The sequence below is a fragment of the Artemia sp. Qi Xiang Cuo genome, chromosome 17 (genome assembly GCF_049724085.1).
Source record: "Artemia sp. Qi Xiang Cuo chromosome 17, ASM4972408v1, whole genome shotgun sequence".
Lineage (NCBI taxonomy): Eukaryota > Metazoa > Arthropoda > Branchiopoda > Anostraca > Artemiidae > Artemia > Artemia sp. Qi Xiang Cuo.
Window position 1 is genome coordinate 45,436,278 of NC_142810.1, and position 14,373 is coordinate 45,450,650.

At 35.1% G+C, this 14,373-nt stretch overlaps 1 protein-coding gene across 1 annotated transcript in view; it reads left to right on the plus strand.

Annotated features, from left to right (window-relative positions):
• The first annotated feature begins 11,745 nt into the window (after positions 1–11,745).
• LOC148942250 (axin-1-like) overlaps positions 11,746–14,373 on the plus strand; it is a 155,493-nt gene continuing 152,865 nt past the window's right edge. The window contains exon 1 of the mRNA XM_089103538.1: positions 11,746–11,768. The gene's annotated coding sequence lies outside the window, so the exon portion shown is untranslated. The remainder of the gene's footprint in view (positions 11,769–14,373) is intronic.

The following is a 14,373-nucleotide window of genomic DNA, read 5'->3' on the forward strand; positions in this document are numbered from 1 at the left end:
ACACACACACACACACACACACACACACAGACTACACACACAAAGTGACGACTTACACATATAGATGACACACACACACACAGAGACGACAAGCACACACACACACACACACACACACACAGAGACGACACACACACACATAGATGACACACACAAAGAGACGACAAACACATAGATACGACACATACACACAGAGACGACAAACACACAGAGACGACACACAAAGAGAGACGACACGAAAACAGGGACGACAAACACACAGAGAAAACACACATACAGAAATGAAACACACAAAGCGACGAAACACGCAGAGAGAGGACAAAATACACATACACGACACACACACACAGAGACGACACACACACACATAGAGACAACACCGACATAGAGATGACAGACACAGAGACGACACACACACATAGATACAACACACACAAAGCGACGACACACGCACAGAGAGGACAAAACACACATAGAGACAACACAGACATAGAGATGACAGACACACAGATACAAAACACCCACAGAGACAGAGTCCACTCAAACAGAGAGAGGAGACAAACACACACAGAGACAACACACACACACAGATACGAAACACCCACAGAGAGGACACATCCACAGATACGACACACACACACACAGAGTCCACTCAAACAGAGAGAGGACAAACACACAGAGACGACAGACACAAAGAGACGAATCACTTGCCTTTCCTTGGCACCTTTCCAAACGAGCGGGAATTCCCCACTGATTCCTACACAGTGCAAAAAAGTGACCAGCATGAAAACTCCACGTTTTCAACCAGCCTGGTTTTTTGACACGACACACAAACAGAGTCATAGTGAGAGAGATACCCCAACAAAAAGTTGGGGTTAATCTAGGTTCACTTAGAGTGGCGCGCCACTCTAAGTGAACCTAGATTAACCCCAACTTTTTGTTGGGGTATCTCTCTCACTATGACTCTGTTTGTGTGTCGTGTCAAAAAACCAGTCTGGTTGAAAACGTGGAGTTTTCATGCTGGTCACTTTTTTGCAATGTGTAGGAATCAGTGGAGAATCCCCGCTCGTTTGGAAAGGTGCCAAGGAAAGGCAAGTGATTCGTCTCTTTGTGTCTGTCGTCTCTGTGTGTTTGTCCTCTCTCTGTTTGAGTGGACTCTGTGTGTGTGTGTGTCGTCTCTGTGAATGTGTCCTCTCTTTGGGTGTTTGGTATCTGTGTGTGTGTGTTTTATCTGTGTGTGTTTGTATCCTCTCTCTGTTTGAGTGGACTCTGTCTCTGTGGGTGTGTTGTATCTGTGTGTCTGTCATCTCTATGTCTGTGTTGTCTCTATGTGTGTTTTGTCCTCTCTGTGCGTGTGTCGTCGCTTTGTCTGTGTTGTCTCTATGTGTGTGTGTCGTCTCTGTGTCTGTCATCTCTATGTCTGTGTTGTCTCTATGTGTGTGTGTGTCGTCTCTGTGTGTGTGTGTGTCGTTTCTGTGTGTTTTGTCCTATCTGTGAGTGTTTCGTCGCTTTGTGTGTTTCATATCTGTATGTGTGTTGTCTATGTGTGTTTGTCGTCTCTGTTTTAGTGTCGTCTCTCTATGTGTGTCGTCTCTGTGTGTTTGTCGTCTCTGTGTGTATGTGTCGTCTATATGTGTAAGTCGTCACTTTGAGTGTGTCATCTCTGTGTGTGTGGGTCGTATCTGTTTGTGTGTTTGTGTGTGTGTGTTTGTCGTCTCTGTGTGTGTGTGTCATCTCTATGTGTAAGTCGTCACTTTGTGTGTGTCGTCTCTGTGTGTGTGTGTGTGTGTGTGTGTGTGTGTCATCTCTGTGTGGGTGTGTGTCTCTCTGTGTGTGTGTGTGTGTGTGTGTGTGTGTGTGTGTGTGTGTGTGTGTGTGTGTGTGTGTGTGTGTGTGCGTCTGTGTGTGTTTTTGTGTGTGTGTGTGTGTGTGTCTGTGTGTGTGTGGGTGTGTGTGTGTGTGTGTGTGTGTGTGTGTGTGTGTGTGTGTGTGTGTGTGTGTGTGTGTGTGTGTGTGTGTGTGTGTGTGTGTGTGTGTGTGTGTGTGTGTGTGTGTGTGTGTGTGTGTGTGTGTGTGTGTGTGTGTGTGTGTGTGTGTGTGTGTGTGTGTGTGTGTGTGTGTGTGTGTGTGTGTGTGTGTGTGTGTGTGTGTGTGTGTGTGTGTGTGTGTGTGTGTGTGTGTGTGTGTGTGTGTGTGTGTGTGTGTGTGTGTGTGTGTGTGTGTGTGTGTGTGTGTGTGTGTGTGTGTGTGTGTGTGTGTGTGTGTGTGTGTGTGTGTGTGTGTGTGTGTGTGTGTGTGTGTGTGTGTGTGTGTGTGTGTGTGTGTGTGTGTGTGTGTGTGTGTGTGTGTGTGTGTGTGTGTGTGTGTGTGTGTGTGTGTGTGTGTGTGTGTGTGTGTGTGTGTGTGTGTGTGTGTGTGTGTGTGTGTGTGTGTGTGTGTGTGTTGTCTCTATGAAACACTTGCTTCAAAATATGAAAATTCTAACAACATCCCAAATAGTTCTAATTGAATACAAAAGTTCAAATGTATTCTAAAAATAATTTTTACTGAACATAAATAATTCTTACAAAATACAAGAAGTTCTAAAAAATCCAAAATAGTTCTTACAAAACAAAAATTATTCTTACAAAATAGAAAAAATATTTTAAACGAATCCAAAATAGTTCTAGCAGAATAAAAAATAGTTACTACAAAATATAAAATGCTTTTCAAAAATAGCAAAAATTTCAAAAACATCGAAAACAGTTCTTACAGAATACAAAAAGTTCAGAAAAATCCTGAAATAGTTCTTACAAAATACAAAAATACTTTAGACAAATCCAAAATAGTTCTAACAGAATAAAAAAAAAATAGTTCACAGATTAAAAAACATTTGCTACATAATACAAAACACTTGCTTCAAAATATGAAAATTCTAACAACATCCCAAATAGTTCTAATTGAATACAAAAGTTCAAACGTATTCTAAAAATAATTTTTACTGAACATAAATAATTCTTACAAAATACAAGAAGTTCTAAAAAATCTAAAATAGTTCTTACAAAACAAAAATTATTCTTACAAAATAGAAAAAATATTTTAAACGAATCCAAAATAGTTCTAGCAGAACTATTTCTACAAAATATAAAATGCTTTTCTACAAAATATAAAATGCTTTTCAAAAATAGCAAAAATTTCGAAAACATCGAAAACAGTTCTTACAGAATACAAAAAAGTTCAGAAAAATCCGGAAATAGTTCTTACAAAATACAAAAATACTTTAGACAAATCCAAAATAGTTCTAACAGAATAAAAAATAGTTCTTGCAAAATACAAAATACTTGTTAAAAAACCAAAAGATTTCTAACAACATTAAAAATAGTTCTTACAGAATATAAAAGTTCAAACAAAATCCAAATCAGTTCTTACAAAAAATAAATAATTCTTAAAAAATACAAAAATTTTTAAGAAATACAAAATAGTTCTTAAAAAACAAAAATTATTCGTAATAAATACAAAAATACTTTACACAAATCCACAATAGTTCTAACAGAATATAAAATACTTGGTGCAAAATACCAAATACTTGCTTCAAGACACTAAATTTTCTAACAACATCGCAAATAGTTATTATAGCATACAAAAAATTCAAACTTATTCCAAAAATAATTCTTACAAAGCAGAAACAATTCTTGCAAAATACAAAAAGTTGTAAGAAAATTGAAAATAGTTCTTAAACAACAAAAACTAATCTTAAAAATAGAAAAAATCCTTTACACAAATCCAAAATAGTTTTAACATATATATATATATATATATATATAAAAGTTGTAAGAAAATTGAAAATAGTTCTTAAACAACAAAAACTATTCTTAAAAATAGAAAAAATCCTTTACACAAATCCAAAATATTTTTAAAAGAATTAAAAATAGCTTCTGCAAAATATGAAATAATTGTCACAAAGCACGAAAATTCTAACAACACCGAAAGTAGTTCTTACAGAATACAAAAAGTTCAAACAAATTCCAAAAATAGTTCTTAAAAAAACAAAAATCATTCTTACGAAATACAAAAATATTTTAGACAAATCCAAAATAGTACTAACAGAATAATTGTTCTTACGAAACAGAAATAATTCTTAAAAAATATAAAAAGTTGTAAGAAATCCAAATTATTTCTTACAAAACAATAAATTATTCTTAAAAATAAAAAAATAGTTAACACAAATCCAAAATAGTTCTAACAGAATAAAATAGAATTCCATTTTTTATCCAAAGTTATTCCAAACTCAGAATTTTGAAATTTTATTCCAAAGTATTCCAAAGTTACTATTCATCGCCAATTTTTTACGTATATTCAAATTTTATACAAAATTGAAATTGCAAATTTAAACATAGGATGTATTAATCAACGTGCAATTACTGATTTAAATATTTTAAAAAGCAATTAACCAAGGATTTAAGGGACCGATACTTCAATTAATCTCTCAGTTAGGCCTGGGTATGATTTGGAAAACAATCAAAAATTGAATAAAAAAAGAGTTTTTTGAACCAAAAGTAAGAATTGTAATTTCCTCTTACTGCTTGGCAATCGGTAGTAGTAAAAAGCAATTTTATTTAGATTAAACCATGATCTACTTAATAATTGTTAATTATTACATTTATCTTTTCAGTTTGGTGAGTTTCTGTTCCACTTCATTAGATCAAGTAGGTTTTTTGACGATTTGACGATTGGTTCAACCATGTCCTATTCAACTATAAATAGTGACTGATGTTGTTTTATATCCATATTCAGAATTCACAAATAAGAAGGTAAGTAAGGAGCGACACTGTTCAATAGTAACCGAAACTCTAAAAACTGGAATTTTGATATCCATGGATATATCAATAGAAACATAACAATAGTAACCGAAACTCTAAAAAACTGGAATTTTGATATTCATGGATATATCAATAGAACCATATTTTTTATGCTGATTTCAAATATATAAGTGATTTCAACTCATTAAATTTAGTTTTACCAATCAAAAGTTATGCGTCTGAGAAGATGTTTTACCAATCAAAAGTTATGCGCCTGAGAAGATTTGCATTATTTTTTGAATAAAGGAGGAAACTCACCTTAAAAGTCAGTGAATTTTAATCAAAATCATACCGTTCTATTCAGTGTAATTTTCGGAGCTAGATTTCTTTGTAGTTCATTGGGGTGTGTTTTGTCTGAAATATTTTTTTTGGGTTTTGTGGCTTGCTATTTTTTTTTTTTTTTTTAATTTTATGTGCTTGATTTATTAGCTTTTCAAATGTGTAATATATAAGTTTTTTTTGTCACTCTACTAAGTTTTATCGCTAGTTTTTTTTTTTTTTTTAACTTAAAGTAAGTAACAACATTAAAATTTTTTCAAACAGTTCGTGGTAGGGAACTGTAAGTAAGGAGCGAAAATGTTCAATAGTAACCGAAACTCAAAAAAGAATATGTAAAAAATATACATTACTTTGTGGTTTTCATCACGATAGATTAGATATTTTTATATAAATTAAAGAAAATCAATAAGTTCTTGCATTTGAACCTTTGAGTATTGAGAATATTAGAAAGGTCATAGAGTAACCCTCCGACACACCCTCCCCCCCCCCCCCCCCCAACTATCAGACAAAATTCCTCCTTAAAACTTCTGTATACTCCAATAACCAATACTTTATGTAAACATTGGGCCAAGTGAATGCATTTAAGGTATAGTATGAATGGCTTGCAAAAAACACGAAAGTGCTACTACTAGTAACAACTCACTGCATCACAAAACCATCTGATGTAGTCACGTCTGTGTTTAATCAATAAAATATTCTAATGCATTTAAGGTATAGTATGAATTGCTTGCAAAAAACACGAAAATACTACTAGTAGTAACAACTCACTGCATTACAAAACCATCTGATGTAGTCATGGTTATATTTTATCAATAAAATATCTTAATTAATTTAAGGTATTGTATTAATGTCTTGAAAAAAAAAAACACGAAATTTCTACTACTAGTAAAAACTCGCTGCAAAAAAAAACAATCTGATTTATTCAAGGCTTTTTTTTATAAATAAAATATAATAATTCACTTAATTTTTATTATTAAGGTCTTTAAAAAAAAAAAAAAAAGCGAAAATAATAATAATAGTAAAAAATAACTGCAAAAAAAAAACAACGGATGTATTAACGGATATGTTTTATAAATAAAAAATATGAAATTATTTAATATATAGTATTAAAGTCTTGAAAAAAACACTAAAATACTACTACTAGTAACGACTCACTGCACTACAAAACCATCTGATGTAGTCACTGCTATGTTATATCAAGAAAATATCATACACACCTATGAAAGGCTAAGAAATCCAGCTCAGAAAAGTAAAAAAATAGCAACCCACATATTCCCAAATCATAGATTTCTTAGTCGTATGTTTACCCGAATATTTAACAAGTAGCATTTTTTCCATATCATCCATAAAACTCAATTCCTCCTAGAATTATTTAAACTAAATAGTTACCCCTGTCCTAGAAAGTTCGGTAAAACACGATAGCCTTATTTATAGTGAAGCATTCTCGTTAAATTGACAATACGCTCCAAAACATCACTTGTGTATTATACGGTACACTATCATCCCATCTCCTCCAAATCGCAAATCCCATTACCCTCTTTTTTGCAAAGGTTAATCAAACACTTCCGATTGTAAAAGCATTAAAAAAATTTCCATTCACTAATTACCCCTTTTTTGCAAATACTCGCATATCCCATTACCCCTTTTTTTGCAAAAGGTTAATCAAACATCTCCGATTGTAAAAGCATTAAGAAATTTTCCAATTACTAATTACCCTTTTTTTATTCAAATCCTAATCACCAATCAAGTTATACTCTGTGGTTTGGGTTTACCACTAAAAAAGGACACTGAACTTTGAAGTTACGCTTAACTTTTGAAATTGCGTTAGTCCCTGGCAAAGAGTATAATGACCTGCAAAATTAACAGAAAAACCGGAAGGAACGTAAAGGCTCAGAAGTAGTACCTTGGTATATACTGAAGGGGATGAAAGGAAGAATGGAGGAGGGGAAATGTAAACCTCATGCTAGGGGATGAGGAAGGGGTTAACGTTGAGTAGTTGGTTCCTTAAATTTTTGGACCTTAAATTAAGTGGACCTTAAATTTTGACTTGGAAAGAGGTAAAAGTCAAAACAAAAGACACTATGTAAATCTGTGTTCAAGATAGAATACCTGTCGTAACTTGGGAAAATTTGAAGGCTTATGTTGAAACTTTCATGCACTTTTGGGGAAAGGATAGAGGAAAGATTTGTCGAAATAGCGTGACTCTAATTTCTCGGAAATACTTTGGAGTGTCAAATAGAAACTCTTAGAGGAACATCAGAGAACGTTAGCCTTTTACCTCAAGCTTTGACTTGGGGAACAGGTGGAAGAGAGGGGGGAGTCTAAAAAAGTACTTTTTTTTTCGATTCACCTCACGTTCAAACTATTCACATAAAAGTATTCGCACTGAAAAAAAATTAAGCATCTCCTCTTTTATGATTATAATTTGTTTAAATTTTTTAATGGTTTGACAAATGAAGACCACATCTGTCAAAATATATATCTTTTTCAATGAAACATAAATTACCCTCAAGTCGTTTATGGGGTAGAGGGGGAGGGGAGCAGCAGCACTTTTAGTTTAACCTTGATTCTTGTTCTTGCTGCAGGACAGACGATTTCCGCCTCACCTGGCGTCTAAAATTCTGATTTTACTTGAGAACCTTGATTAGCTTCATGATGTTTTTGTGGTTGTTTCATTGTTGTTGTTGTTATGGCATTTAAGAAACGCTGCTCGAAGCCCAAATCCTTTTTCGCAAAGTACAAAAGACGTCCTGGCTTTTGGAAGGCTTAAAGGACGGGTGGCCAGCATTTAGCCCCCCCCCCCCTGCAATTACGCCCAGAAAATACCCCCCGTGCAAAATACTCCCCCACGGAAAATACCCCCCGGAAAATACCCCCCCCGGAAACACCCCGATACATACCCTACCCGGAAAATACCCCCACCCCCTGGGGAAAAAAGGCTGTCCAAATTTGAGAATTTTATTTGAGTTTTTTTTTAATTCGTAGGGGGACCAGTTTTTTCTTTAGTTTCTTCGTTACTTTAGAAATGAGTTTGGGCTATAGATTTGTATATTAGGGGTGTGGGGGTAAATTATAGCGGGTCTGAATGCAAAATGTATTTGATACAAGTATTCTGCATATTAGATAGATAGATAGTGTATTTTAAAGCCAAATATACGGTCATGAACATTGTAAATACCATAAATGAAAGGCACAAATAACCTAAACTTTGATCACCCATCATCATAAAACACTTATGAAACACTAAATTAACCCAATAATAGTACTTAATACTTGGAAAACGATCATTGAAAAAAAAATACTTAACACTTGGAAAAAACACTTAAATGAAACATTACAAAACTTTATGCTGGGATTTTTTTTTTCGTTTTAGTTAACAAAATTTCCAGATACCTAGCTATTCTTCTGTAATTTTTTAGTGGCTAAATACCTAGAAAGAATTTTCTGACTTCAAACTGTCCAAATAATTTACCCCCACCCGGTAAATACTCCCACCCCAGAAAACATTCCCCCTCCCGTGGAAAAGAGGGCTTTTCAAATTTGAGAATTTTATTTGACTTTTTTTTTTCTTTTTTAATTTCTGTAGGGGAAAGGAGTGTTGGTACTTGTGTATTATTGGGCAACTCATTCAATTTTACGCTGTGTAAAAATCAAGAACAAACTGGTTTCTTCGTGAGTTTTTTTTTTCAGCATAGCGCGAGACAAGACGAAGACAATTGACAGAATATATGAGAAATAAATAATTTGGGCTATATATTTGCACATAAGGGGAAGAGCGGGGGTGGTAAAGTATTTGGACAGTTCAAAGTCAAAATGGCCACTAAAAAAATTACTGAAGAATAGCCAGGTATCTCGAAATTTTGTTAACTAAAAAACGGCATAAAGTAAATGTAATGTTTCCATTTAAGTGTTTTTCCCAAGTGTTAAGTGTTTTTTTTTTTTCAATGACCTGTTCCATACGACCGTTATTACGTTAATGTAATGTTTCATTTAAGGGTTTAATGATAACTGATCAAAGTTTATGTTATTTGTGCCTTTCATCTATGTTATTTTATTATGTTCATGGTCGTATATTTGGCTTTAAAACACACTTCTCTATCTATCTATCTAATATGCAGAATAATTGTACCAAACATATTTTGCATGCAGACCCGCTATAATTTATCCCCCCCCCGTAGTATGCAAATCTATAGTCCAAATTTATTTCTAAAATAAGGAAGAAACTAACGAAAAAACTGGTGAGTTCTCGAGTTTTACACAGCGTAAACTTGAGTGAGTGGCGCATAATACATAAGTTCCAAAAATTCCTTCCCCCAACGGAAAAAAAAACAAATAGAATTCTCAAATTTGGAAAGCCTTATTTCCCACGGGGGGGTATTTTCCGGGGGTATTTTCTGTGTGTGTGTTGGGGGGTGTTTGCCACAGGGGGGGGGGGGTATTTTCCGGGGGGGGGGGGCAGGGGGTAATCACCGGGAGGGTAAATATCTAGAAGCTAAAGGACGGTAGGTACTCTTCTGTTCTCTTCTTGTACTCTTCTATGCTCTTCTGTTCTCTTCTGTTCATTTCTGGTACTCTTATGTTCCATTTCTGTTCATTTTAAGTTTGACTTTACTATTCATTTTAATTTATGTTCTTATTGGGATTCAATTACTCATTTTTAATATTATCTGTTAGATTTATGTTTGATATGATCATTTATTTTAGCAGAATAAATTTTTTTATATACACTTTCTTTGATTAGTATTAAATCTGTGAAAAAAAATTCTGTTTTTCTTTTGCAAGCAAGTTCCCTTTCGATAGCCTCAATGCACCTCTGTCGTGAAGGAAGCAGGGGCAGATCCAGGATTTTTTTTTGAGGGGGTACAAAATACGTTGATCCGAAAAAAAAATATTAGCGGGGGCGTAAAATAGGTTGATTCGGTAAACTTGCGTTAGGAGCAAGTCTAATTAACGCAAACTTGAGCTAATTAAGTAAATTACACTACTTTAGACTACACTAGGGGCCGCGCGCCCCACTTTCCCCCCCCCCCTCTGGATCCGCCACTGGAAGGAAGTGATTTCAAAGAGTAACAGGAGGCTAAAATTGAGGAATTGTGTTTTTCGAGATTTCAGAAGTAAGTTTAAAAGAGTAACAAGATTCTAAATTGAACAATTATATTTATTCAAGATTTCAGCTTTTACTTAGGTTACATGAGTTTTCTTCTAATTCTAAACTTCTAAAAAATTTTAAAACGAACAGGAGAGCTGGTTTTTAGAACATTTCCAAGCAATCACAGAAAAAAGAAAACAAAAACACAACTTAGCATGGGCCAAGGTTAATGCAGTGACCATAAATAATTTGGTTTTTTTTTTACTCCAGAAGCTTATTTGCCAATAGATATATGGTTTTGTAAACAACAAGAAAGCAATGAATCGAACTTATCCCACTTTATTTTCATCTTCAAGTCTTACTAAAGCTTATAAGCCTCTTTATTTTATTTAATATCTCTTTTAATCTCTATTTAATCTCTATTTTATTTAATAATCTCTATTTTATTTTGAAAAAAGGAAATCTACAACAGAAGACTGTGTAACTCCGGAATTAGCTTCTCCCGACTTGTAGTATCCGTCAACACAATTTTTTCTGTGAAGAACCTGACAGACAAATCAAATCATTTCAAAATTCGCCCCCGAAATAAAAATATCTACCACAATCGTTTGCAAAACTAGTGATACCTTTCCTTTCAAAGCTGGGGTTTAGTTTTGTTTCACATTTTACATAGATTTATTCTGGACTCTCTAGGCAGTGTGGTGTTCGAACTAAAGGGCTAGACACACATAGCTTTCTTCACCACCGATTTGCCAAATAGGCAGCAAATTACAAAGAAAACGGCAGTGATTCAAATTTGGAATTTTTTTTCTAGTTTTTGGTGCCGATATACAAAAACGGCACCGAATTCCATCTTGATCATAAAAAAGGTTAAAAAAATGTTCTTCCTGAGGATTCAATCCTCAATCCTTTCAATCAATCAATCAAGTTTATTATTATGCCAAAATATCCAAAAGATTAGCACCGACATGTCAGAAAAAAAGACGAAAAAAAAGACGAAATTCTTTTCATCAATTCTCTTTCCTTCTCTTCATCAGGATAATCAAACTAACCAAGCTGAGATCAATCATCCAACTATTGATAAATTGTAGTTGACTGTTGGTGTATATGACCTTTAGTTTTGAAAATATCGCGCAAATGGCACTGATTTTGTGCCGCAATCAGTTGCCCACTTAGCAGCTGGAATCAGTGCAGAAAAGATTTACGTGTGTCCGATCCATAAGGGATGATTCCGGATTCATCTTTGGGCCTGCCCAGCCTTGCATATGATACACCTGAAGCATATTTTCAATTAAGTTGCGGCAGAAATATGCTTATGATTTGTCATTTGCTCCCAGCCGAGCTACATAGCATTTGTTAAGGCAAGGTGCCCAGGTCAAGATCTAATCAAGTCCCGTCTTAATACTCTCATTTATTGGATTGTTCCTAGATCGTGTTAGAAATGCGGCAAGTTTTAATTTATATAAGAGGAGAAGATCATTTATTTTCTTAGTCGTCACCTGAAGCTATAATGTGGGCAAAGTACCGACACAATTTCTATGGAATGGATTGAGCACAATGTCGTAAGTAGTATCAGAATATATACTTTTTGCTACTTTTGATAGCAATATTCATTGCGCACTGGGTTGGGAATCCTTTGTCTGAGGGGCACGAGACTGATTCCTGGCGTGGGTGGTTATTTGGTTTGGGATGGGGGTCAATGGCATGACTCTTTAAGTTCAGCCAGAGTCGACCCAGCTGTAAATGGGTACGTGGAGAAATCTGGGGAAAGTACGCAGGAAGGGTGTTGGAAAGCACAGGATGGCTGTCCCCCAGCCCCCTTGCACTTCCTGGATGAAGAGCGACGAAACGTACATCAACGCTACAGGTTTGGACCTTAAGGGTTCAGTGCTGTCATATTTGCTTACTTACTTAGTTCATATATTTTCTTTTTATTATTATTTTCCTTTTTTTCTTTTTTTTGCTTTGATTATTATTTTTGTTTTGCATATTTGTTTTTATTTTCATGACTAGAGATTGGTCATAATTTGGTTGTTTTATTTCCTTTTTGTTTGTTTTGTTAGCTTGTTAAGAGTTTTGTTTGTTAAGCGTTTGTTGTATATGTGGTCGCCCAGTTTCAAGTGCTTTTAGGTCTTTCTTTGGGCAGGCACTTGGATTAATGTTATGCATTATGTTATTGTAAATGTTATGTGTAATGTTAATGTTATAATATCATTTTTTAATTAAAAGAATTGAACTGAATTATCATCGCCGCAGCTGGAATTTAAATTGGGTCTGCTAGAGCTATGGTGGAGAAGCAATATATTTTACTTTTGAAGCGTCATGAGGGAACCCAAAAGTAAGTCTCTTGCGGAAATTCTATTTCGGTAGTAAAACCCAGGATTATGAACAAGGGGCGGGGGCTTAAGGCATGTGACCCTTCTCTCTGAGATCTCCAGATTTTTTGGATTTTTCAAATAAATTGTATTTTCTTTCAAAAAGCCACCATGTGAAATTTCAACCCCTCCGTAAGAAAAATTCTTTTTCAAATACCTGACAGAGTCGTCTAATCCAGTTTATGTTAGAGGTTGAGGCCTAAAACATTTCAGTTTTACAATAAATTATTAGACTTGTGCTATCATTGCTCAGGCGTGAAGCCCACTTAAGGCATTTCCGCTCATAGCTTGGGAACTTTTATTGTTTTCTGTCTAGAAAAAAAACAATGCCTCGTATCTGCTATATTGATGAACGTTCCTCCTCTATAAATATTAGCTTGTCTCTGCCGTTCCCTACCCCAACTACCTGAGTGTATGTCTGCTAAAACCCATGCTACTTGACAACTACTTATTGTAATGGGAGTATAAGAAAGAAACTTGCAGGGAACACTGTGTCTCCTTTTAAATCATTTTGAGCCTAATTGAGATCTAAGAAATGTTACAAAGTTACTGTTATAGTAACTTAAGCTACATAAGCCTGTTATAAGCCCTTTTCTTTTCCTCTGTCGTTATCTACGAACAATAAAACCTTAGAAAAGACTCTTTACTCACTTAAATAGACTCTTTACGTTCATTGATTTTTGGAATTTACCCATCTAACTTCAAACTTCATCTAACTTATAGGGGAGAATTAAAAAAAAATATCCCTGTAACTAAGGTGATGGACCCTTTAAACGCCCATTTTCGTTTTCTACTGTCTCAATAACCCCATTGAAGAATTCCCTTTCTATGCATTATCACGAAAAAAAAATTAAGGGTTTTAAGGGCAAATTTGACCCATTTCGCCAGGGAGGTAGCGATTCCGATTTTGAGTATGTTAGCAATCTCATTGTTCTTTATCAAAAGATATACAAATCATTTATGTTGCAATTTGTTCAAGGTCTAACCGTATTTTGACTGAACTAGTTCAACATTACTCCTTAAAAGAAACAGTAAAAGAACAAAAACTTCAGATATCTTAACTTCAAAACTCACTCTTTTTCTTACTTACCTGCCCTAATGACTTGCTGTCCCCTATCATAATACCTAACAAACTTATTTGAGCAGCCTACAGTGGCGGATCCAGAGGGGGGGGCACCCCCCCCCCTGGCGTCGTCTAAAGTAGTATAATTTACTTAATTAGCTCAAGTTCGCGGTAATTAAACTTGCTCCTAACGGAAGTTTATCGGATTAACCTATTTTGCACCCCCCCTCTTTTTTTTGGATTAACCTATTTTGCACCCCCCCCCCTCTAATAAAATCCTGGATCCGCCCTTGGCAACCTATTTACAATAGGATCTGAGAAGAGTCGAATTTTTATTTCGTGAGCAGAATTATGTTCACAGAAATTCATTTCGAGAGGAGGGGGAAGGGTTCAAAAGGAAAATATAAAAGAGCTGAATAACATGAAAAAACAATATAGATTAAGGAGAATATCTTCCAAAGATCATTGTACAAGAGGAGGCAGCAGTAGAGTTAGGCTTGGCGTTGGCCGTTTGGTGGAATTAGCCAGGTGGTGGTGGCCATTTCACCTGTGCGGCTGCATAACGAATGGTCACCAATATCCCTACATTTCACTGTAGGCACAGCCCACAAAGACAAGGCTGCATGAATACCCTACCATGTATCTGGAAATATGGCACATAGTGGTAACAAGGGCGGATCCAGGATTTTTTTTCAGGGGAGGGTGCAAAATAGGTTGATCGAATAAAAA